This window comes from Bos indicus, chromosome 10, assembly GCF_029378745.1.
Source record: "Bos indicus isolate NIAB-ARS_2022 breed Sahiwal x Tharparkar chromosome 10, NIAB-ARS_B.indTharparkar_mat_pri_1.0, whole genome shotgun sequence".
Taxonomy (NCBI): domain Eukaryota; kingdom Metazoa; phylum Chordata; class Mammalia; order Artiodactyla; family Bovidae; genus Bos; species Bos indicus.
Genome location: NC_091769.1, coordinates 98,495,980 through 98,522,132, shown reverse-complemented (window position 1 = coordinate 98,522,132; position 26,153 = coordinate 98,495,980). Strand labels below are relative to the sequence as shown.

Here is a 26,153-nt window from a genome sequence, read left to right as displayed (position 1 = left end):
ATAAATGACTAATTAATGCTAATTATTGACTTGAAATACATAAAATACTGTGAACAAATAATAAATTAATTGCCTAATGAAAGGCAGTAGGAATAGCATTACTAAAATTGCAATCAGTGCAATGGCAGAATAGAAATAATGTTCTTTAAAGAGAGTGTGATCATGCATTTTCCACCTGGCATACGTCACATAAAAGCAGTCCATAGTCCCTCAAGCAGTTAAATAATGACTCTTCTGCACCATTTTCATAGTTCTTTATTTTGACATTGTAGGATTATCACATTAACATGAACATGTTTATGTATGTAATTATGCATGTGCTATAATTATGTTTATACCATAATTAGGGCTTCCTGGTGGCTCAGATGGTAAAGAATCTGTCTGCTATGCAGGAGACCCGGGTTGAATATCCCCTGGAGAAGGGATGACAACCCACTCCAGTATTCTTGCCTGGAGAATTCCATGGAAGAGAAGCCTGGCAGGCTACAGTCCATGGGGTCACAAAGAATCAGACACAAGTTGAGTGACTAATACACACGCCATACCATAATTATGTGTCCCTTGGAACTCTGGAAGGCAGAGCTTGCGTTGTGTCCATTTTAGGATTCCCAAAATTTGAAAAGTTTCTAATATCTAGTAGGTACTAATAGTTCTTAATAAATTGGACTTCCTTGGCGGTCCAGTGGCTAAGACTCCAAGCTCCTAGTGCAGGAACCAAGGTTTGGTACCTGGTCGGGGAATTATATCACACAAGCTGTGACTAAAAGATCATGTATGACACAACTAAGAACTCGTGCAGCCAAATAAATAAAAATTAAAATTAAAAAATATTAATAAATGGTTTAATTAATGTATGGTAGGCTTTCTTATAATCTCATTTGTGTTAGATACAGGCAAAACTCTGAGAGGATGAGCCAGTATTCAACTTCTGTTGAATGCAAAATGAATCTAGCATCGGTGCCAGGTGAGCCATTTCCTGACTTCCAAGGTGGCATAAGTGTTAAAGAATCTGCTTGCCAATGCAGGAGACGCAGGAGACACAAGTTTGATCCCTGGGTCAGGAAGATCCGCTAGCAGAGGAAATGGCAACTTACTTCAATATCCTTGCCTGGAAAATTCCCAGGGACAGAGGAGCCTGGTGGGCTGCAGTCCGTAGTATCTCAAAGAGTCAGACACAACTGAGCATGCGTGCACTCAGCACCCTGAGCCATTTCCATTCTTACAGAACTATTTTGTAAGTGACCACTAATAGAAAAACCAGGGAAATACCACACTTATTTTAAATATTTTGTAGCAATGAGGTGGAGTGTGGCTCTATCAATGAGTGCAACCTGACTAGGGGGTACTTCACACCAATTATCTTCATTGCTTCTTTGTTTCTGGGATGCAGACTCACATCATTCCATATGGCACAAGTTCAAATGTGAAGCTAATATAACTTGACATTCCATCTTACCGCTTAGCCTGGAATTGGTAAAATGTCCAACTTTTCTGACAAAATTATCACTTACTGAAAGCAAGATTCTGGGTCTTTATTCTTATTGAAAATTGATTAATTCATTTATTGCACTTGTGCCCAGAATACAGCTTATTTTTAGAATAGCTCATGAATGAATAATTTGAACATATGCTTACATTTTAATCCTTGAATATTGATTTACTTTTCATGGAAGCAGGTGCAATTTATGCTGCACGTTCGAGCGATATAATAAAGCCAAGAAGATGCTTTAGAAAACAATTAGTCTTTTTACTGATCAAAATACACTCAATATCAATGACTCTATTATCAAGAAGCCAACCTGAATTTTCACTTAGAGTTATAGACAGAGCACTGCTAGAATTTAAATGTGCCATAGCCTAGTTTTCCCCCCATTAGGTAGAGATGTAGATTGAATTCAGAAAGTTTATATAAAATTTAGAAATTAGAAATATGTTATTAGTTGTACTTAGGTTCTTTAATACCAAGATAAAAACATATATGTATATATAATAAGATATATTAAATATATACATGACAAGGAGTTTTTATATTAATAGATATGTTAACATTAATATCTGAAATAATTACAATGGGCATACATTTTTTTTGTATGATGTCAGAAGTTTTACATACATTCCTTAATCTCCATAAAAAACACGCAAGGAAGGTGTGCATTTTTAAATTTTGTAAATGAGATAACAGATTCAGAGAGATTACAAGATTTAATTCAGCCAGAAACAGAGATAGGATTCAAATACCGATTTGAATTCTTAGGCCAGTTGATTTGAATTCTTAAAGCGGTCTGCTTCATAACGCTGCTTTTGGTTTATTGCTTTTTGTTTTATATTGGAGCATAGCCGATTGACAACATTGTGATTGTTTCAGGCTCACAGCAGAGGACTCAGCCACACATACACATGTATCCATTCTGCCCCAAACTCCCGTCCCACCCAGGCTGCCACATGACAGCCAGCGGGGCTCCCTGTGCTCTGCAGTAGGTCCTTGCTGGTTATCCATTTAAAATATAAAACCCTGTTTTTTCTTCTTTCTTTGTTCCTTTTTATGTACAATATGATTGGTAAATAATAAAAACATTGAAATCCATATACACCACTTTATATATCTCCCCCACTTCTGAGTGTCTCCTCTTCCACTTTTAAACAAAATGAAGGAAAAGGAGGAATCAAAGAGCACGGAGGAAGGGGAGAAGACAGACTCCGTCTTTGCAGATGTAACTGAAGTGTAATTGGTTTCTTTGTTTGCTGATGGCCCTCTCCCAGTGGTGTTCCCACACGGGGGAGACTGACAATGGATGCGGCAAGAGGAGAAGGAAGGTGGGAGAAGCAGGGCAGGGGGAAGGAGAAGAATGAAGACAGAAGTAAGTACAGTGTGGAGCAATGAAGAACTCAAAATTGCAGCCCATTTTCTTCCTGATTAATCTTTTGAGGTGTCTTTCAGAACTTTAATAAATTCTGTATTATGTGTACACGAAGTGAAGATTTCCTAGGGATGTACCCTTCACAGAAAAAAAAGAAAGAAAGACAAGTTTTTGGTTCAAGTAAAAGTGGAATTCCTGACATTAAAAAAAAAAAAAATCATGGGATGTTTAGTTGATCTGAAGTCAGCAGTTGCTTCCAATTGTACACTGAGCCTAGCATTTTTTTAAATGTATATATCATAAGCTTTTTAGCTACAGAAAATATTACCCAGCAGCATCGAGGAGGGCTTGGTATGTCCACAGAACCAGGGTGGGTGCAGAGTGGTGTGGTCTCCTTTTTGCAAACATGCCAACTAGGATATCCAGAAGCAAGCTGTTCTAGGGATGCAACTTGCTAAACACAAGACTCAAGTTTTAATTCCTACTCTTAGTCTGCGGCCAGAACTTGGGTCTATCCCTAGTGCATTTTATTTATTTTTTAAATATTTATTTATTAGGCAGGGTCTGGTCTTAGTTGGGGTACATGGGCTCAGTTGCCCAGCAAAACGTGGGATCTTAGTGTGCCAGGGATGGAACCCACGTCCCCGGCTTTGCAAGGTGGTTTCCTAACCACTGGACCACAAAGGAATTCCCGCCCCTAGTATATTTTAAAATAATTGTTCTATAGCCCATGGATCATCTGTCATGATGCTATCTGGAAGAATTTCAAGATGCTGATGTCTTCATATTCGAAGAGCAAGACATCTAGAAAGACTGAAAAGCGTGAGTAAAATGTGGGAGGGGGGAGGTCAGGTATCAGGGTAGCCCCAGGAGTCTGAGGCCACTGTTTCCCTTACAATCAGATGAATCTGGATGCAGCTCAGAGCGGGTCCATCCAAAAGCTGATTTGGCAAGAAGAACACAGCATGATTCTGTCTCAAGTATTTTAAAGTGTGAGGAATGAGAAATGAATTGGACATGGCATAATAATTTTATTTAGGAAAGGTTGCTGAATGTCGAGGAAAGTCCGATCTTGTTACGTGTTCCCTCTATCATTCTCCAGCTGATGATAGTCCTCATTAAGGTCATAGGTGTGATTATGTGCCTGTTCCTCTCTGAGATTCTAAATTTTGGTCTCTTGACCCCTGTAGAGAAGGATAGTTAGAAACTGCAGCTGTTAAAAAAAAAAAGAAGAAGAAAAAAAAGGCAAACAATTTTTATTTAGTCGGTGACTTACAAGTTTCTCCTTATTTTAGTTCTGAATGCTTATGAATATGTTTACTAACATCATTAAAACTCATTTAAAGATACTATTATTGAAATTTTAAGTGGTGATTAAAAAACAAAGCCAGCTAGAAATTTCTGGAATCTACCCATTGCCAATTCTCCTTGGCCTGTCACTCTGTGTTCGCCTCTCTGCAGCAAGCCTGGCAAACATCCCTGGCCAGGGGTAGGCAACAAGCTGGCCAGGGCCATGTGAAGCCAAAGCAATTTATTTAGTGATATCCCAGAAGGTTTTTCTCTAGGAACAGCTCTGCTCTGAGTATGTGTCAGGAGAAGAAAAGAAACCCAATTTAGTGCATACCACCCACTCTTTGAGGACTTCCCCGGTGGCTCAGGTGGTAAAGGATCCGCCCGCAATGTGGGAGATCTGGGTTCGATCCCTGGGTTGGGAGGATTTGCCAGAGAAAGGAATGGCGACCCACTCCAGTATTCTTGCCTGGAGAATTCCATGGACAGAGAGGCCTGGTGGGCTACCGTCCATGGGGTTACAAAGAGTCGGAAATGACTGAGTGACTTTGACTTCTCTTCACCCACTCCTTGAAGCTTTCCGAAGACATTCACAGCGGACATTTCACCCCAGTTTTTTCTTTCAATGTCACTCTCACTCAGTCTTATTCTAATGTATTGAGAGTATATTAGTAAGGGTTCTCCGGAGAAAAAGAACTAACAGGATGTGTGTGTGTGTAAGTCTCTCAGTCGTGTCCAACTCTTTGCAACCCCGTAGACTATAGCCCACCAGGCTCCTCTGTCCATGGCATTCTCCAGGCAAGAATACTGGAGTGGGCTGCCATTGCCATTTCCTTCTCCAGAGGATCTTCCTGACCCAGGGGTCGAACTCGGGTCTCCTGCATGTCAGGCAGATTCTTTACCACCTGAGCGATAGGGGAAGCCTGGGGAGAGACAGAGAGAATGAGGTTTATTGTAAGAAATTGGCTCAAGCAGCTATGAAGGCTCAGAATTCCCTTGATCTGCGTTCTATAAGTTGGAGATCCAAGAAAGCCAGTGGAATAAATTCCAGTCAAGCTGACACATACAATTATCTATCACAGAAGCTTTAGAAGGAATTCTATCACACCTTGTTTTTAAGTTAATCTTAGGTTTCTTCCAAGAAGCGTTAGTGACCAACAGACATCTGAAGGAGGGATCAGTAAGAACAGAGAAAGCCCTTCTTTCAGTTTACATCACAGATGGCCGTTTTCAATTTTATTTTCTTCCAAAGCAAGATGAGAGCTGGTGTTGTCCGTGGAGGGGTGGGCAGAGTTATCCCCCTTACCCAGGAAGACTGAGGGTCCAGAAGTACACAGGCTGTCGTGGTTCCTTCTTATCCCATGTGAGAATGCATATGGGGACTCTTTGAATGAGATTCTGTTAAAGTTCATTATTATGGTTTTAGAATAAGTGGGGAACATGTGTACACCCATGGTGGATGCATGTTGATGTATGGCAAAACCAATACAATATTGTAAAGTAAAATAATAATAATAATAATAAAAAATAATAAATAATTTAAAAAATAAAAAATGAAAAAAAATAGAGTGTCAACAAACAGAATTCTTAATACTGTTCAGATCAGATCAGATCAGATCAGTCGCCCAGTCGTGTCTGACTCTTTGTGACCCCATGAATCACAGCACGCCAGGCCTCCCTGTCCATCACCAACTCCCTTAATACTGTTAGGGATTATCAATTTAGTCACATATCATGACCTAACCTAACACAAGTATGCCTTGAAACTGGAGTTGGGAATCACTAAATAGCTTCAATTTTTATAAACTCATGATCCAATTGCACCTTCATCATAGATACTGCCAAAGTGAATAGAAGTTAAGCACAGTGGAATCAGGGTCATGTTTCAAAACAGTGAAGAGTAGAATTAAATCCTTCCCAAATGCACGGCCCCTATTGATAATACATGGATGTAGCTGGAAGGTCTGTAGAGCTGCTCTGTATTTGATTATAAGGTCTTCAAAGACATACTACTGGCCAGCTTTATGAATCTGGAAAGTTATTTAAACATTCTCAGCATCAGTGTTCTTTTCCTAAGGTGGGGCTGCTCCTATTTTTGGTGGGATTTGTTAGTAATAAAAGAGACGATCTAGACAAAATCTTTAGTATAGTCCGTAGCACAGCTAGCTCTATTTCTGGCCTCACTCATTTTCCATTAAGTATTTGTTCATAGGCATGATGTCTATGCTATAATCAATGAGGCACCATTTGAAGAAATGACATGGGAATTCTGGAAGGGAGCGCTTACTGCGTGGCAACACTCGTGCAAGCTTGCTTTACACATCATCAGACCTAACCCTTGTCATGACTCTCCCCGATAGATTTACTTTTTCTTGTTTTACTATGAAGACGCGGAGCCTTCTGAACTTGAAATAACTGATTAAGAATGTGACATAGATGGGATCTGAACCCAGATTCACGCAAGCTCAAAGTATATGCTCTTATTGCAGTACTAAGAAAATGAAGCAATTTCAGCCTGACCGTTGTCAGGGAGCTTCTGGCAATGCGCAAATGAGTCTCCCTAAGAAAAGGACTATTATCATGTTTTATTCTGAACCACCTTGCTGAAAAATAACAAAACACTCTCTAATGGGTAAAGTCGCAGAAGAAGAAATGGATTGTATTCTTAGTGAAAACATAGATTTTTAAAAATGCCTGTCTTTGAAAAGAAAGGGCTAATAGAAATAAGCTCCTGACATACCCAGAAATGGCAATAAACCTGCGAGTCACAGTCTTGGGTGGTGGGAGAGCCCGGAGGCCCCCCAACACACCAATGTTGACTTAACACAGTTCACTAAATCAACAGGGCCTATGAACTCAGGGTTCAGAGCACAGCGCACACAGCAGAAGGGCGGCTTTCAAGTCCTTCTCCATCCCTCCTTCTAGAAAAGACCTTGATTAAGTGTGAGCAAAAGGGAGTACAATGCTAATGAAATGCAAACAAAGCAACTATTTTTATTCTGTTTGGAAGGAGGCGAGGTGGGGCAGACAAGCCCAAATCTTAAACCCAATCCTGCTCCCTCCCTACGGAAAGCTCAAGAAATGAAAAGATGGCTTTGTTGACAGGCCTGCCTCCACCCCCGCCTTGGCAGTGGCTTGTTCCAGAAGGAAATGAGGGATGGTGTGCACACCCAGTGTAAACACTCTCATTCATGTGAGCTCCTAGGGCTAGGAGTTAATGTATTTCTAACTTCAAAATAGACGTAGTCACCATATTTCAAAGGATCCCCATTGCTGTGCCTATAAAAACTTCATCTCGTTAGCTCTTCCCCTCTCTCATTACCTTCCTGTAGTATATTTTAGCCCCATCCATGATTTAGGGAATGTTTCTCATCAACACCACTTTCGGTCCAGCGGATTTTGTCAGGTGGATGGAGAGTCACATTTATTCCATGAAAGTGATGGAAGGGGAGTGGATAGAGCCATAGATTTTTCTCTTCCTGACTCCATGTTCTGGGTATTACATCGTAATGAGATACGGCTCAGTTTTGGTCAGATCACATAAAATCTTCCACATTAAAGTTTCAAAATTAGGAATGCTTTTCATTTTTAACACGCTAAGCACAGTTTTTGTGGCTTGGCTAGCTTTTAGCTTTGATTTCACATTTCGAATTTTTACTGCTGTGTGAGTATCCATTCTCCTTAAAAATAAAAATTTGAAAAAGGCCAAACAAAATGTCAAATGTGCTGACTTAGGGGCTAGAAGGCAATACTCCATCCCTTTGTATGCTGTGGAAAATTGCTGCTTTCCATAAGAAATTTAATTATTTTCTCTATAGTCATCCAGACTGAGGAAACTAGATGGAATAAAGCTCATTCAGACAACTTTGCTATTGTGTTAGTAATTTGATTAAAATTAACACAAGCAAGGACCTAGCTTTTAATTTACTGATAGTGAGATTTAATTTTTCTGTTTGAGAGTTATCATTTTCAAGATCCAGGTCCAACATACCTTTGTGACGTGAAGATTAAAGACATGGAAAACTGCCATCATTTTCTCCTTCATTCTTAAAGGACCGCTATAACTCAGAAGACATTCAGTCTCTATTCAAGTACAATGCTAATGGCTTATAGCTTCAGAGATTAAGAATGGCTAGGAGAAATATTACTCCCAGTGCTCCATTTGTGTGTCAAGGAAGGCAGGAAAATAAATTTATTCTAAAATAAGCAAACTTACTTTCATCTTTTCTCCTTATGCCTTAGTCTTGTAACATTTGCTTTAGACTAAGGAACACTTTGTCACCAAATTGCTTACATCTTAAAATATTATCTTCAGACTCACAGAAGACTGCAAGCTATAAAATGCTTATTTATTGCTATTACACTGTAGCATAAGAATTAATATGAAACCTCATGATGAGGGCAGAGAGACAGAGCTCAGGCTTGAACCTCTACTCTTTGCATCTTTACTTGCAGCCTGATAATGTCATCCAGTTTCATGGTTTTCAATGGCATCTATGTGATGACAACCCTCAAATTAATATCTACAGCCAAGACCTTTCACTTGAACTTCAGACTCATACATCCCACTGCTCCTTGACATCACCACTGGAATAACAAACAGGCATATCAAATTTACATGTTGAAACTGGTTTCACCCCTTAAACTTGTTTTTTTTTTCTGCAGTCTTTTCCATCTTAGTAAATGGGAACTCTAGCTCTTCAATAACTCAGATTAAAAAATCTTGGCTTCCTTTCATCTTTCACTTCCCTCAGTTTCCACTTTTAATTTAGCAGCAAATGCTACGGGCTACACTTTAAAGGTAAATTCGAAAACACATCAACATCTCGTTACCTCCGCTGTGACCACCTTGGCCCAAACCTCCGTCATCCTTTGCATGCATTGCTACAGACCATCTTACCTGGGTGCTCTGCTTTCACCGGTGGTCTCTTCTCAACAAAAGAGCCAATATGCTTCTCCTAAAGCATGGTTAATGAGGTTATGGCTTTGCGCAAAGCGTTCCCATGGCTTCCCAATTGTCTAGAGAAAACACGAAAGTTCTTTTAATTTCTACAAGGCCCTGCATCATCTAATTTCTTCCATCTCTCTCCTTTTCAACTGCACCAGCCACTTTGTAATATCTTGCTCAGGCTGAATACAACTTAATAAAATAGCTTTTAGCACCTCATCTGGTTTACTAGTACATGGCTAGTAAGCGTTATTTTGGTGAATGAATGAAGGAAAAACCAAAGAGAAATCAGGAAAGCTTTTAGAATATTTCACTTGTTCTTAGTCCTCAATATCTTTTCAGTTGTTATTCTTTAATCTGGGTATTTCTGGTATCATGTGGACAGATTGAATTTTATGATAGTTTCAATCAATATTTACTTAGTGACTGCTGTGTACAAGGGATGATATGTATTGGCCCTCAGATATACAAAGTTTCAACCCGTGTGCTCACTTGACCTAGGAACTAGAATCTTGTATCTGCCTTCTATTTGTACCCTGTTCACATATGATACGTGAGAGAAGTACCTGCTGTGTATCTGATTATGCACCTAGGACAACTTATTTTAAACAGAAATGGATACTAGAATCCAATGGCTGTTGGCAGTACCAAAATTTGTTGTGTTTATTCCATGGATTGACTTAGTTACCAACATTGAAAACTGGGGGATTGAAGTGGAAGAGAGTTGTACAAAAATGCATATTTCCATTTTCTCTCAAAAATGAGCAGACCTGGCAGTCTTGAGCCTCTGGGCAGCATTCAGCTGTAAATGAATAGCAGTTGCCCACCTTCAAAGAGGGTTCTTGGCTCCAAATTGTCAAGGGGGTTCACAGCCCCAGGGGGAAGAAAAACATGATGCAATAGCAATGTTTGTTTTGCATAGCCATTTGTATTTTATAAAAGTTTCACATATTGTGTTTCATGGTGTCCTAAAGACTGAATATCCTAAATAGTGAATATTGTTATCTCCAGTTTTACAGCTAAAGGAGCTGAGTCTGAAAGAGTTTAATGACTTGCCTTAATGACTCAGCTTATAGGGAACTGTCCCCATCATCCCCTTCTTCATCACCATGATGATTTACATAATTGATTGCTTACTATGAGCCAAACACTGTCTTAAGCATCTTTTACATGTAGATGCATTAATCTTCCCAGCAATTCTGAGAAAGTCATTGACTTTCTTCTCATCTTCCAGTGAGGGGATGAATGACTGGTAACAGCAGTAACATTCCCAGGCTTTCAAAACTGGTAGTGACTGGGCCAGAATGTGAATTCGGATGGTGACGTTCACGTCCCAGTTTTAACCACTGGACCATAGTATCATGTTTAACAGAGCCAGTGGCTGCCTAGCTTCAAAGATACCACACTCTTCACACACATTGTGGAGAGCATAGTGACAGACTGAGCCAAATGTGCGTGTTGCTCACTCAGTATTGTTTGACTCTGTGACCCTATGGACGGTAGCGCACCAGGCTCCTCTGTCTGTGGGATTCTCGAGGCAAGAGTACTGGAGTGGGTTGCCATGCCCTTTTCCAGGGATTGCACCCACATCTTTAATGTCTCCTGCATTGGCAAGCGGGTTCTTTACCATCTGAGCCACCAGGGAAGCCCTTGAAACAGATATGGATTCCCAGAAACTCCATCAGTCAGTCGTGTACTCATTCTCGTCTGACTCTTTGTGACTTTATGGATTATAGCCTGCCAGTCTCCTCCGTCCAGGGATTTCCCATGCAAGAATACTGGTGTGGGTTGCCATTTCCTTCTCCAGGGGATCTTCCTGACCCAGAGATTGAACCTGTGTTTCTTGCATCTCCTGCACTGGCAGGCGAGTTCTTTACCAGCTGAGCCACCACAAACATTAGTGGAGAAAAGAGGCTCTTGGAGATAGTGGGAAGTATCTTAGTGTCTTTCTTCTTAGGCACTATGAATCTACAAGGATTCATTCTGCCTGTGTCCCCTGCCTGCCGTCCATCCCACCACACCCCCACCATGACTTGATCATGCAGTCTGCCTTAGGGATATTCTCCTGTAAATAAAAGGAAGCATCTCTTCATGGACGTTCATTCAATTAGAATGCATTTTTTTTTTTTTTTTCACCTCTGAATCCCTAGCGCATATTGCTGTGCCAGGTACCCTTGTAGAGTTCTGCTTACACAATGATTTCCGCACTGGCTTGGAAATTGACTAACTTTCCCAAAACCTTCTCAAATTATTTAAAAAAAATTTTTTTTGATTTGACCAAATTGAATGCTGTTAAAATAGACACAAAAGAAAAAGTGGATGTCATGGTCAAGGTAAAAATGAAATTGGTGTTAGTTGACTTCAGATTTTGGCACATGTAGGAAGAAAAAATATGCTCCCGGGTAAGACCTTCTTTCTTAGGATGGATGTGTCTGCTAACAGATACATTCTTAATGACATCTCTCAGACCACAGGTTAGCTGCAGTGAGACCTTGTTTCCAGTAGCTTGCCTTGCTGTCATGAAGGAAGTTATCAGAAACTAAATGAAAGTCAGTGTATCTTTTTTTTTTTTACTTTTATTTATTTTTTTATCATTTATTTATTTATTATTATTATTTTTTACTTTACACTGTTGTGTTGGTTTTGCCATACATCAACATGAATCCGCCACGGGTGTACACGTGTTCCCCATCCTGATGGTACAGGGAGGGAGGTGGGAGGAGGGTTTAGTGTATCATTTTTACAAGCAAGATGAGAAATATAGTATTACAACCACTTGATAGGAAATAATGTTTCTGACTTCCACCTCCCACATCCATTCAGTAAGGTTTCTTTTCTAAGGCTATCAAAAGGGCAGAGCTAAATTTTAATTGGCATAATTCCCCCTAAAACTCAATTGGAGGAATAAGTCTATTTTGGGCTCAATTCCTTTACATTGCTTAGGGAGTCAGGATCATTAACAATATTATAATTAAACCGATATTCAAACTGGGTCACCTTAGTTTGTGTTAATCTATTTGTTTTGGTTTATTTTTTCATGCTTTTACTCAAATCATGGTCAAGAAGTGAGCCAAAACCTAGTCCCTATAACTTTTGCGTCTCCTTTATCTTCTCGTCTCTGTTCTTTTCAACTGGGAAATGAATAATCTCATGAGTATTCTGTGAGAACTTCTCCAAATTTTATATTTTCTCACTAATTCCATGTTATTTTGGATCTGCCTGCAATGCAGGGTACCCTGGTTCGATTCCAGGGTTGGGAAGATCCCCTGGAGAAGGGAAAAGCTACCCACTCCAAAATTCTGGCCTGGAGAATTCCATGGACTGTATAGTCCATGGGGTCGCAAAGAGTTGGACACAACTGAGAGATTTTCACTTTCAGTGATAAATAAAACAGTAAGAAATCTTCCCCACAAAAAACACCAAAAATATATTGAATACATAATGCATATGAATGAGGATTTCCGAGTTCTTCCAGGCGTCTCCTGAATCCTCATTTCCACTCCTGGAAACTTATACTGAGTGTGAGCCATTGCATTACTATGATTATGCTGACATTTTTGGTTGTTACTTTATTAGTTTCCTGGGGATATAGTCACAAAGTACCACAATCTGGATGACTTCAAACAATAGAAATTAATTCTCTTACAGTTCTGAAGTCTGGAAATCCAAAATCAGTTTCTCACTCTCTCTCTCAAGAATCTAGGGATGAATCCTGCCTGGCTTCTTCCTAACTTCTGGCGGAGCTTGAAAACCCTGATGTTTCTTGACTTACAGACTCTGAGTTCTGCCTTCACCGTCTCGTGGCCTTCTACCTTCTCTGTCTCTGTGCATGTCTCAGTGTCTCTTTCCCCTTTCTGAGAGGACACCAGTCATTGATTTTAGGGTCCACTCTAAAAAGTGACTTCATTTTAACTAATGATATCAACAAAGACTATTCCAGGTACGGACACATTTTGAGGTTCTGAGCACCATTACGGTAGGTAGAAGGAAAAGGGAACACTAAATTCAAGCCTGAAATGGAGAGTAGGGCCGTGTACCTGTAGTGTGAGGTTTTATGTTTGTCAGACATGGAGGTTCCTGTGCTTATTGTTTGCTGTGGCTGTTGTGCCAAAAGCTAAATTTCCTCCACTGTCCTTGTTTTTGTCTCTTTTCATTTTGAGGTTTTTTTTTTTTTTTAAGATATTTCTTAAATAGGATCTGATATATGCAGCTCTTTGAGCTATAGTCATTTGTTATTATACACGACTCCTATTGATATAGTATAAGAATGCTTTTAGGGAAGAAGAAGCATTCTACAATTTTTTTTTCTTTTTTAAAAATTTATTTATTTTAATTAGAGGCTAATTACTTTACAATATTGTATTGGTTTTGCCATACATCAACATGAATCCGCCACAGGTGTACATGTGTTCCCAGTTCTGAACCGCCCCCACCCCCCATCTCCCTCCCCATACCTTCCTTCTGGGTCATCCCAGTGCACCAGCCCCAAGCATCCTGTATCCTGCATCAAACTTGGACTGGCGATTTGTTTCTTTCTACAGTCTTATGATTAGTTTTCAGGCTTTCAGTGAACCTGAGTTGGATAATTCCTTTCCTCCATACTGAAGTCTGGAGGAGACTTCATCCAACTCCAGCAGCTGGATCTTTCCTACTCTCACTGTGGAAGGTTAGAGGGGCCTGGAGTTAATACCTCCCTTGCCCCCCACCCCACCCCACCGCACCCCTGCACCTGTTTGTTAGGCTTTGGTAAAATCCCAGGTCATTCTGTTAAACTCTGGTAAAATAGGTTCCCTTCAGGACAGTTCTAGGTGAGTAAAATAGAAAGCTCTAGGTATATTTCAAAATGGGTTTTGAAATATTTCAAGAAAGAAATCCTCTTTCTTGCTAGAAGAATGAGGGTTTTCTACACCATGAGGATCTGGTAGGATTTGCTAGAGATGAAACTCACAAGTGTGCCCTTTCCTGGTGCTGTATCCCATTAGAGTTCTAAATTCTCTTCAATAAACTATACTGAGCATCTAACAGTTTTTCAATTATAATTTAAACTTTTCCCAAGAATATTGGCAATGGCCGGTGGGATTCTTCTGGTAAGCTGTGATTTTCTGTATCTTCCTCTCTGTCTCTCATTTTCAAAATATGTTTGCCCTGTGACCTCAATAGGTTTCAGAAGAGTTGTTGAATTTCAGTTTGTTTGCCTTTTATCTTTCTGCCAGGACAGGAGAATGATGTCTAAGGTCTACATGTTGGACTGGAAACCCCAGAGGTCTGAGACAGAGATTTTGATGGTAGCAGTCTATACTGACTCCATGCCAGACTTCCTAGTCACCATATCAAGCCAGCAGCATGTTATTATCGAGCATCCCAGTTGTAGAACTTGAAGCTGGAGTTGGTTGTACAACTTGTTCAAGAGGTGAAACAGGGACTGGAAATCAAATCACCATGTGCAAATTGTAACTACCACATTACACCATGATCATCAAAAACGTGTGTCTCTGTCTCTACTTGAGAGAATCAGAGTAAGTCTTCTGGCTTCACAGGGATAGGAGCTGAGTAGGCAATAAGGGGTACACACAGTGTGACCCGAGGAGATCAAATGTGCCGTCAGGAACTTTAGTTACTGTTTTCCACACAGTTGTCCTCCACGAGCCATCACGGGAATGCGTTCCATGAACATCCTGACCCTCTGGATACAACACGCTTCCCAAGCCACAGCTGGGCTGGAGAAAGAAAGCAGTCATAGCTAACAGCTGGAAACCTCCTTGAAGTCTACTTAGAACCAGAGCAATTAAATTGGTACAATTGAATCTGCAGGTGTCTGTGTATAGAAGCATCCTATGAGCTTATTCTGAAGATCCAGATTCTCCCCTACTCTTTTTCTAACCATCTGGGCCCAGAACACAGGTCACAACAACTCATCTGGGTCTTAGATTTCACAAAGGAAATATCAGGCAATTTCTCAAGTCATTTTTTCAGTCTAAATGTCCAAGTATTAACCTAAAGCAAACAAAAGGGTAAGGAGGGGAAGAGGTGGCATTCAGTGATCTGTGTAGTACAATGTACACTTTGAAATCTTTTCTATTCACTGGGAAAACTAAATCATGCCAAGGCATTAGTTACTAAAGTTTGCTGTTCAATGTGTCTAAACCCAGGCTATCCACCTGATTCTTTCTTCACCTGACAGTGGATTTTACATCATTTTTACCCCATTAGCCATAGCTGATATTTATCATTTTCTTAAAACAGAACTCAAAACCCTCTCTATATTGAAAAAATAATCAATGTCCCCTAAGGTAGTTTTTCCAGTAGTCGTGTGTGAATGTGAGAGTTGGACTATAAAGAAAGCTGAGCGCCGGAAGAATTGATGCTTTTGAACTGTGTTGTTGGAGAAGACTCTTGAGAGTCCCTTGGACTGCAAGGAGATCCAACCAGTCTGTCTTAAAGGAGATCAGTCCTGGGTGTTCATTGGAAGGACTGATGCTGAAGCTGAAACTCCAATACTTTAGCCACCTGATATGAAGAACTGACTCATTTGAAAAGACCCTGATGCTGGGAAAGATTGAAGGCAGGAGGAGAAGGGGATGGAAGAGGATGAGATGGTTGGATGGCATCACCGACTCTATGGACATGAGTTTGGGTGAACTCCGGGAGTTGGTGATGGACAGGGAGGCCTGGCGTGCTGCGGATCATGGGGTGGCAAAGAGTCGGACACGACTGAGCAACTGAACTGAACTGAAGGTAGTTTTCTGGTGTCATAGAGAGGATTGGGGTCAAAAGAGAGTATTCTACTTTGACAAGCTTTCCCTTCTAATGCCTTGTTATGCAGAAATCCAAGCATATGGGACTCAGGAGTCTCTCAAGACAAAAAGGCTGCAGACCACCATTCCTCTCCTTCTTGAGCTCTGTGATTAATAGAACCTATCTCAAGACTGACACAGTCTTAAGTGAATTTAATGAGCAATAAAAGATACTGATCTCCATGGCACTCTTTCTCATGAGAGAACTTAATAGCAAATGACTGAGTCACCTGAATTGTTGACCCAAGCTGTACATCCAAGCCTGATAATGACGAGGAATTGCTGATTCTCTTAACCCAGCCGTTTGGTATTATGGATGCACTTTGTCATTACTGTCAGCAGATATAAATTTTAAATAACGTACCGTAGTAAAGGGAGCAGAAGCATGGGAAGTAGTCCATGTGGTATAAGCAAGGGACAGTCTTCTTGTTACCACTCCATTCCCCAAGAGACTCCAGCAGAGGCGTGAGTACAGCATGACTGTACCTGAGGCCAGCCTGCTTCATCAGTGATGCTCATGGCAAAGACAGAGCACCTTCCAATTCTACGCCTGGTTGGTCCAGTTGATTCTCTCTAGGTATCTCCACAGCGAAGTCCTTGTCATTGGCCAAAGTTATAACACGTTATAACACGTAGATTCTTCCACAGTGGTGACAGGGAAATCTAGGAGTCTTGGTCTGAAGAAATCTGCTTCTGATGGGCATTTTGCTGGTGTTGAGGCTCCAGGTAGATACCCTGATTTCTACTCAAAGGCGAATCCAAATCATGACTGAATTGTATAATCATGCACCTTAAAGAATGCAACCGACCTAGAGAAAAATAAATTGTGTCCTAGTAGGAACATTAATTATATATAATATATAAATATATTATATAATGTATATATAATTACAATTATATATATTAAAAGACTTGTGATTTAATTCACACCCCAGACCAATAAAGTGGGGCACGCTATTAATAATTATGTTGTTCACCATTATGTCTTTAAGTCCTGTTGCCATGAAGTATAAGAGTCTATCTTTAGTTTTGTGGTTAATAATATTAAGTATAGAGAATGAAAGGATGCATTCTGGGACCAGAACACCTGGAGTAAAGTGTTGGCTCCACCACTTTCTAGCTGTATGACCTCAGCTGTATGTTAGTCTCTTTGCTCCTTCATCTCCAAAATGTGAAGAAATAATAGTCTATATTTCAGAGTCATTTCAAGAACTAAACAAGCTCAGGAAAAGTACTTAGAACTGTCCCAAGGAAGAGATCAAGTCTTTAATAACTCTTCATATTCTTATGTATGTGCATCTTTCATAAACAAAAACAAACTTCTTAAGGAGTAATTGCACCTCAGAATTGCCATTGTGGGTAAATGTGCCTCTAAATCTGTCATCAACAGAGAAGCGCTGGCCAGTTGAGAACACATTCCTGCTTAATGAGAGGGCCTTACATTGCTGGATGAATTTGTTCTTTTACTAGGAAAGCAACTGATGGCCTTGGCTTGGGTCAGCCAGGATCTGAAGTTCACACCATCTTGGATTTTCTAGAGACAGAAGCAAGTGTTCTTCCCTGTTGCCCTGTGCCTGCCCGGCATCTGTTAATTGAGAGAGGGGTGGATGCATCAGATACCTAGTCAGCCCTGAGCACAGATGAGAGAGTCCCCCAGAAAAGTTTTAAAAGCTTATTTTCTTTGGAGCCAGGCCTTCTGAACCTGACTTCGTTTCTCCAGCTGCGTCTGAATGACAGTGTGTATGTGTGTGTGCATTTCTTCAGACTGTCTCCCCCTTTCCTCAGGGAAGCAGAGGGGCCAAAGCTCACATTTTTCACTCTGTCTTCCAGAGAGGTGTTTGGGAAAGGATTGTTTTTCTTTTGCTCTTTACTAGACCCACTTTTTAAAAAAAAAATTTTTTATGATGATGGCTTTTCCCAGGGCCTCTTCTAAGATGGCAAATTGAGTTAAATTTTAGGAGCTGTACAGATGCGGTTGCAAAGGAGTAGCAAGATGTCAAGGGCTGAACTGCAGGCAGACCTCACCTAGGGAACAGCAGCATTAAGCTAATCAACTTCACCAAGACCCCTGACATCAGCACGTTCTTCTAACAGCAAGCTAGGAAAACCATCAGAACTGTAGAGGAAATATATAGTCATTTGAATATAAAAATCAACAGTTGTTTCCATGCAACTGAATTTTTGAGTTCGTTCTTCAACGATAAGGAAATAGAAAACATAGGAAAAGAGAGTAAATATTGTGATAAGATAAATGGTAATTCCTTAATGAAAAGCAATTCATAATCACCCATTTTTCTTCAAAAAGCAAAATGAGAAAGATAATGTTTTAGGACTTAAAAAAAAAATCTCTTTGTTAAATGGCCAATTTTGTGTAAACGTCTGTTAATATGAGCTTTTATCATGCAAAATCCCAAGGTTTCTTTAGTCCATTATCTACAAGTTAGAAATAAAAATCACATGTCATTGAAACCAAACATCTGTTTTTAGAGAACTGCTCTGTAAAACTCCAGAATTTCTATTGCCTTGTATTTTAAACAATCTTAAAATCTCTTGTATGGTATAACACTTATCTATTCATTCTTCAAATATTCTTTGCTGCCTATTAAGTGATCCTCGTCAATGACCTAGCTAGAGCTGGAAAAACACACGCTCCTGACCCTTAAAGAGTTTCAGGACTGGAGGGAAAAGAACGATTGCTTATGACAGTTGTTGCTAACTACTTAGCTTACTCTGCTTTATCATTAATTAGCTCATTGATGGCAAGATTAATGTACTATTCTTTATATTTTCCCTGGCACCTACTGCCATGGTAGCGAAGTATAGATGTTCAACTCACATTGATTGGCACAGTGTTAAAGAAATGAGTCTACTTGACAATTATCTTTTTCTTTAAAGATACGTGTAACTATAAGAAATAAAGCAGAGCTCATGATCTGAAGCCAGGTTTTTATCTCTTCCACTTCTTTACAACTTTATCCAGGCACTTGTTGGAGGCAGTCTTCCCTTGTTCCAATAGATTCCATGACTTTGTCTCATTATTCTTAGATCCTGTCAACACTCTAGATCATAGATAGAGTCTCGAAGCACTAATTAGCTTCTTCAGTCAAGGATAAGAATTTAAGCTTGAACTTGGCATAGAAAGAAAGAAAGTGAAGTTGCTCAGTCGTGTTGGACTCTTTGCGACCCCATGGAATGCAGCCTACCAGGCTCCTCTGTCCATGGGATTTTCCAGGCAAGAACACTGGAGTGGGTTGCCATTTCCTTCTCCAGGAGACCTTCCTGACTCAGTGATGGAGCCCGGGTCTCCCGCATTGTAGACAGACGCCTTACCATCTGAGCCAGTGTGGGGTTAAATATTTCCATCTCTCAGAACTGGTTCACAGAAGGAGTCTCCCCCTTCCTGTTCTCGCTCACCTCCTGCCTTTCTTTCTTTCTTTTACTGCTGCCAAGGTCTCTCTGAGTATGACTGCGTTGCTCAGGGGTCAGTAGAGGGTGGTATGTGTGCCCAGGCTGCCTGGCTGTGCTCCATCCTCTCTGGGTCTCACAGATTAGTAATGGGGTCTGTTGCTTTCTCTCGTGGTGACTTCATGGAATCTTTGGTTGTTCCCTTTCTTATTCTTGAATTTTGGTGGTATACCTCCTGATGCCTCTCCATCACTGCTCAACGAGTGTGTGGGCAAAATTTGCAGAGGATTACATACCAGTTCCTTCAGGAGTGGTATGTAAGCCTTCATCTTACTTCAAGTGGACTTTGGCTTGTAGGCCTTGACAGTGTAAGAAAGACTCTTCCTCTACCCTTCTAGGTTCTGTGACTGAGGTCTTTGAATGAAATGGAATAAAGACAGATTAGCTAAGAGTCGTGCACGACTGAGCAACTTCACTTTCACTTTTCACTTTAATGCATTGGAGAAGGAAATAGCAACCCACATCAGTATTCTTGCCTGGAGAATCCCAGGGACAGAGGAGCCTAGTGGGCTGCCGTCTATGGGGTCACACAGAGTCAGACACAACTGAAGCGACTTAGCAGCAGCAGGAGAAAAATCGCATACACAGTTTATTGATTCAATATTTTTATGTGGCATAAGGGGCTTCATGGGAAGAAGTAAAAACCTCAAGTAAGTGGATAGATTCAAGATTTTATATATCATTTTGACAAAGAGTGATGAATTGTGGTAACATGACAAGACAAAGGCCAAAGGGATTTGGATCTAAGGGTGGTAAATTATAGGAGAATTTCTAGAAAATATGTGAGGGAAGGCGATGGAAAATACAAGTTATTTTGGCAAGGTTTGTTTGTAAAGACTCATCTCAGCAACCACTCCCCATCTCTGGTTTAAGGTTTTTCTCTTCCAGGTACAGGGAAGGGATATGTCTCATGGGAATGCATGTCCTGGTTTTAGATAGAGAGGGGGAGAACAGAGAAACAACCTACATCTGCAGTTTTTCAATTTCTTTCTGTTCAAAATAATGTTCAAAGTGGTATATTCGGGGTGGCATATTTTGTTCAGGGGATAGGAGTTTCAGGACCATGGCTCTTGCCTGGGTTGGTCTCCAACTCACCTTACAAGGCACCACTAAATTTCAAAGCAGAATCTGGCCCACAGAATGGTGTAGCTTTCTCATACAATCTGCACCATGACTTGTGCATTTCCTTTGTGGAGGAAGTATTTTGTGGAGCTTCCTGAGCTCCTTTTGAAATTTTCTTTTCCCATACTAAACCACTGTTTCCATTGTTTCTCCATCTATTTGCCACGAGGTGATGGGACTGGATGCCATGATCTTCATTTTCTGAATGTTGAGTTTTAAGCCATCTTTTTCACTCTTCTCTTTCACCTTCATAAGAGGCTCTTTAAATGGAAACAGTGACAAACTTTATTTTCTTGGGTTCTGAAATCACTGCAGATGGTGAGTGCAGCTCATTGGAAGAAAAGCTCTGACAAACATAGACAGCATATTAGAAAGTAGAGACAAAGGTCCATGTAATCAAAGCTATGGTTTTTGCAGTATTCATGTATGGTTGTGAGACTTGGACCACGAAGGAGGTTGAGCACCGAAGAACTGATGCTTTTGAACTGTGGTGTTGGAGAAGACTCTTGAGAGTCCCTTGGACTGCAACAAGATCCAACCAGTCCATCCTAAAGAAAATCAATCCTGAATATTCATTGGAAAAACTGATGCCAAAGCTAAAACTCCAATACTTTGGCCAGCTGATGCAAAGAACTGACATATTTGAAAAGACCCTGATGCTGGGAAAGATTGAAGGCAGAAGAAGAAGAGGCAACAGAGGATGAGATGGTTCGATGGCATCACTGACTCAATGGAGATGAGTTTAAGCAAACTCCGGGAGTTGATGATGGACAGGGAAGCCTGGTGTGCCGCAGTCGATGGGGTTGCAAAGAGTCGACTGAGACTGAACAACGACTAAACACACACACACACACACACACACACACACACACACACTGGGCTTAGGACTAGAAAGTAGCAAGCCTCCCCTTTGTTATGAAGGAGAAATGCTCACAGCACAATGATAGTTCTCTGCAAATAAATCTCTCAAGATCCCTTCTGTATCCTTTATCACATGGAGGGATCCCAGTGTGGTGGGACTGTTTCTACTGCCCGTTTATTTTTATATACAGAGAACTTCTTCCTGTGTTTCAGAGTGGTCCGGGTCTTAGAGCCCAACTGTGGTATCCCTGCCTTGCTTCCTCTAAGAGTCATTGTGTGTGCAAAAAAGGCTTGGTCTTGTATGTCTGTAAGAAAGAATTATCTGAATGACATTTACTGCTTGCAACCTGCTCTAGTATGACAATAAAGAGTAATATCAATTAGTTTCTCAAGGCCCTTGAAAATAGTGATTATAGAAAATGTTTGGGGCTTGATGCTAATGGCCTATGGAGAAACAATACAAGCAGTTCTTCCCATTCATGGGCTGAGAATCTTTCATTCAGAGCAGGTGTAGGCAAATTATGGTCTATGAGCCAAATATAACCAGTACTTTTGAATAAAGGTTTTTCGAATACACACATATTCATGTTCTTATGTATTGTCTATGGATTATTTTGTGCTATAATGCCACGGTTGAGTAGTTGCAACAAAGAATATGTGCATGAATGTGTGTTAAGTCACTTCAGTCGTGTCCGACTCTGTGAGACCCTATGCACTGCAGCCTGCCAGGCTCCTCCGTCCTTGGGATTCTCCAGGCAAGAATACTGGAGTGGGTTGCCATGCCCCTCTCCAGGGAACCTTCCCAACCCAGGGATGGAACTGGAGTCTCCTGCATTGCATGTGGATTTTTTTTAGTGTCTGAGCCACTAAGCAAGACCAAAAGACCGTGTAACCTAAAACATTTACCATATCAGCCAGTAGAGAAAATATTGTGACCTCCAGAGTAAAAGGACTCCCAAGTTGATTACTGTATTAAATATATGGAAATCACATCTCTGTGAGTGGCCCTTCTTCCAGAAGCTAAATTAAGGATAACACCCTATTTGGTTTCAATTGTATTGCTGAGCAAAAAGAAGTCTTGTTGCTGCTTCTGTCCTGCATTCTGTTTCACTTGATTTTTTATTTTTTTTGAGTTGCAGTGTTTCTAGATTGCTTTGAGTTGCAACTCTTCTTCTTGAAACTGTGGATATATTTTCTACTTATTTGTTCATTTGATAGATATTGTTTGAAGACCTGCCGTAAGATAGGTACTGGGCAAAATGTTAGGGATATATCATGAAGTAGATCTTGTGACTAATTCACTCAGTCTCTTGGAATCTAGAGAGGAGGTAGGTCAGTAGTTTTAGAACCCTGGAGAGACAACCAGGACAGAGCCAAGCATAGGGCTGTTAGGATGTTAGTCAAGGATGTTAGTAGGCTGATGGAAGAAGCACCTGATGCAGCTCTGCAGGGCTGCACAGGCGCCATGGAAGAAAGCCTGCCAGAAGGAACAGCGCCAGAGATGAGAACGTTTGGCTGAGTAGAGGTGAGATGACCATAAGGGAACTAGCAGAAAGGAAAGTTATTTCCAGGCAGGGGGAACAAAAACCCAAAGGCCTGGAAGAAGGCATGCCACAGTGCATTTGATAAGTAGAAACTGCAGTGTTTCCCAAACTTCTTCACTTAACAAAAGTCACATAAAATGCTAACGTTTTCATTCCACTGTATCACTCAGAGTTCCTCAGGAAAAATAGAACCAATAGGACATAGTTACAGATATTTATATAGATAGATATAGATGGGCTTCCACGGTAGCGCAGCTAGTAAAAATCCACCTGCAATGCAGGAGACCCCAGTTCCTGGGTAGGGAAGAACCCCTGGAGAAGGAATAGGCTACCCCCTCCAGTATTTTGGGGCTTCTCTGGTGGCTCAGATGGTAAAACACCTGTCTGCTTTTCCTGGGTGGAAAACCTGGGTTCTGTGGGAAACCTGGGTTTGATCACTGGTTGTGAAGATCCCTGGAGGAGGGGATGGGAACCCATTCCAGTATTCTTGCCTGGAGAAGCCCTGTGGACAGAGTAGCCTGGCAGGCTACAGTCCTTAGGATCGCAAAGAGTCAGACACGACTAAGCACAGCATAGATATAGAAAGACATTATTATATAGAACTGGGTCATGAGATTGTGAAGGCTGACAAGTCATTTGCAGAGTGGGCTGGAAGGCCAGACACCTAGGAGAGCCAATAGGCTGAAGTTCCAGCCTGAAAGCTGGTAGGTGGGAGGCCCAGGAGAATCAATGTTTTAGCTTGAATCTGAAAGCAGTCTTCTATATAATCAGGAAGAACTGATATTGCAATGAAGTCCAAAGCCAGTCTGCTAGAGAATTCTCTGCCAGTCTTTCTGATCTATTCAAGGCTTCAACTGATGGAATAAGGCTTACCTACATTGCGAAGAGCAATACACTTTACTCAAAGTCCACTGATTTAAATGTTCATCTCCCACAAAAATACCCTTACAGAAACACCTGTATTTTACTGAATATCTCAGCAGCATGTAGTCCAGTCAGGTTGATACACACAAATAATCCTTAGCCATCCTGGAACAATTAAAAGAGGCTGTCTCTAGCTCAAACCGTTAGCCTGAGTCTTAGGTCTCAGGTTAGGAGAGTGTCTGTATTTCAGCACGTGTCTAACCCCTTTGTCACATTACAAAGGGGCTTATAAGCCTTGCTGAATGATTTGAATTATATTAGGAGAAAAATGCAGACTCACTGAAGGGTTTTGTGTTTTGAATTTTTATGGTTTGTTTTGCAAGAGGGTATGACAGAAGACTCTACACATGGACATCACCAGATGGTCAACATCGAAATCAGATTGATTATATTCTTTGCAGCCAAAGATGGAGAAGCTCTATACAGTCAACAAAAACAAGACCAGGAGCTGACTGTGGCTCAGATCATGAACTCCTTATTGCCAAATTCAGACTTAAATTGAAGAAAGTAGGGAAAACCACTAGACCATTCAGGTATGATGTAAATCAAATCCCTTATGATTATACAGTGGAAGTGAGAAATAGATTTAAGGGCCTAGATCTGATAGATAGAGTGCCTGATGAACTATGGACTGAGGTTCGTGACATTGTACAGGAGCCAGGGATCAAGACCATCCCCATGGAAAAGAAATGCAAAAAAGCAAAATGGCTGTCTGGGGAGGCTTTACAAATAGCTGTGAAAAGAAGAGAAGCAAAACACAAAGGAGAAAAGGAAAGATATAAGAATCTGAATGCAGAGTTCCAAAGAACAGCAAGAAGAGATAAGCCTTCCTCAGTGATCAATGCAAAGAAATAGAGGAAAACAACAGAATGGGAAAGACTAGAGATCTCTTCAAGAAAATCAGAGATACCAAGGGAATGTTTCATGCAAAGATGGGCTTGATAAAGGACAGAAATGGTATGTACCTAACAGAAGCAGAAGATATTAAGAAGATGTGGCAAGAATACACAGAAGAACTGTACAAAAAAGATCTTCACGACCCAGATAATCACGATGGTGTGATCACTGACCTAGAACCAGACATCCTAGAATGTGAAGTCAAGTGGGCCTTAGAAAGCATCACTACGAACAAAGCTAGTGGAGGTGATGGAATTCCAGTTGAGCTATTCCGAATCCTGAAAGATGATGCTGTGAAAGTGCTGCACTCAATATGCCAGCAAATTTGGAAAACTCAGCAGTGGCCACAGGACTGGAAAAGGTCAGTTTTCATTCCAATCCCAAAGAAAGGCAATGCCAAAGAATGCTCAAACTACAGCACAATTGCACTCATCTCACATGCTAGTAAAGTAATGCTCAAAATTCTCCAAGCCAGGCTTCAGCAATATGTGAACTGTGAACTTCCTGATGTTCAAGCTGGTTTTCGAAAAGGTAGAGGAACCAGAGATCAAATTGCCAACATCCGCTGGATCATGGAAAAAACAAAGAATTCCAGAAAAACATCTATTTCTGCTTTATTGACTATGCCAAAGTCTTTGACTGTGTGGATCACAATAAACTGTGGAAAATTCTGAAAGAGATGGGAATACCCGACCACCTGACCTGCCTCTTGAGAAATCTGTATGCAAGTCAGGAAGCAACAGTTAGAACTGGACATGGAACAACAGACTGGTTCCAAATAGGAAAAGGAGTACATCAAGGCTGTATATTGTCACCCTGCTTATTTAACTTCTATGCAGAGTACATCATGAGAAATGCTGGACTGGAAGAAACACAAGCTGGAATCAAGATTGCCGGGAGAAATATCAATAAGCTCAGATATGCAGATGACACCACCCTTATGGCAGTAAGTGAAGAGGAACTAAAAAGTCTCTTGATGAAAGTGAAAGTGGAGAGTGAAAAAGTTGGCTTAAAGCTCAACATTCAGAAAACGAAGATCATGGCGTCTGGTCCCATCACTTCATGGGAAATAGATGGGGAATCAGTGGAAACAGTGTCAGACTTTATTTTTATGGGCTCCAAAATCACTGCAGATGGTGATTGCAGCCATGAAATTAAAAGACACTTACTCCTTGGAAGGAAAGTTATGACCAACCTAGATAGCATATTGAAAAGCAGAGAGATTACTTTGCCCACAAAGGTCCATCTAGTCAAGGCTATGGTTTTTCCAGTCATCACATATGGATGTGAGAGTTGGACTGTGAAGAAAGCTGAGTACCAAAGAATTGATGCTTTTGAACTGTCGTGTTGGAGAAGACTCTTGAGGGTCCCTTGGACTACAAGGAGAGCCAACCAGTCCATTCTGAAGCAGATCAGCCCTGGGATTTCTTTGGAAGGAATGATGTTAAAG

General features: G+C 40.8%; 1 long non-coding RNA gene across 3 annotated transcripts in view; it reads right to left on the bottom strand.

Moving 5' to 3' along the window:
• Positions 1 to 13,419: 13,419 nt before the first annotated feature.
• The window catches only part of LOC139185410 (uncharacterized), an 82,756-nt gene continuing 70,022 nt past the window's right edge, over positions 13,420 to 26,153 (bottom strand). For all 3 annotated transcript variants that reach the window (XR_011569039.1, XR_011569041.1, XR_011569040.1), the window contains one exon: positions 13,420 to 26,153. This exon is cut by the window's right edge. This is a non-coding gene — a long non-coding RNA (uncharacterized lncRNA).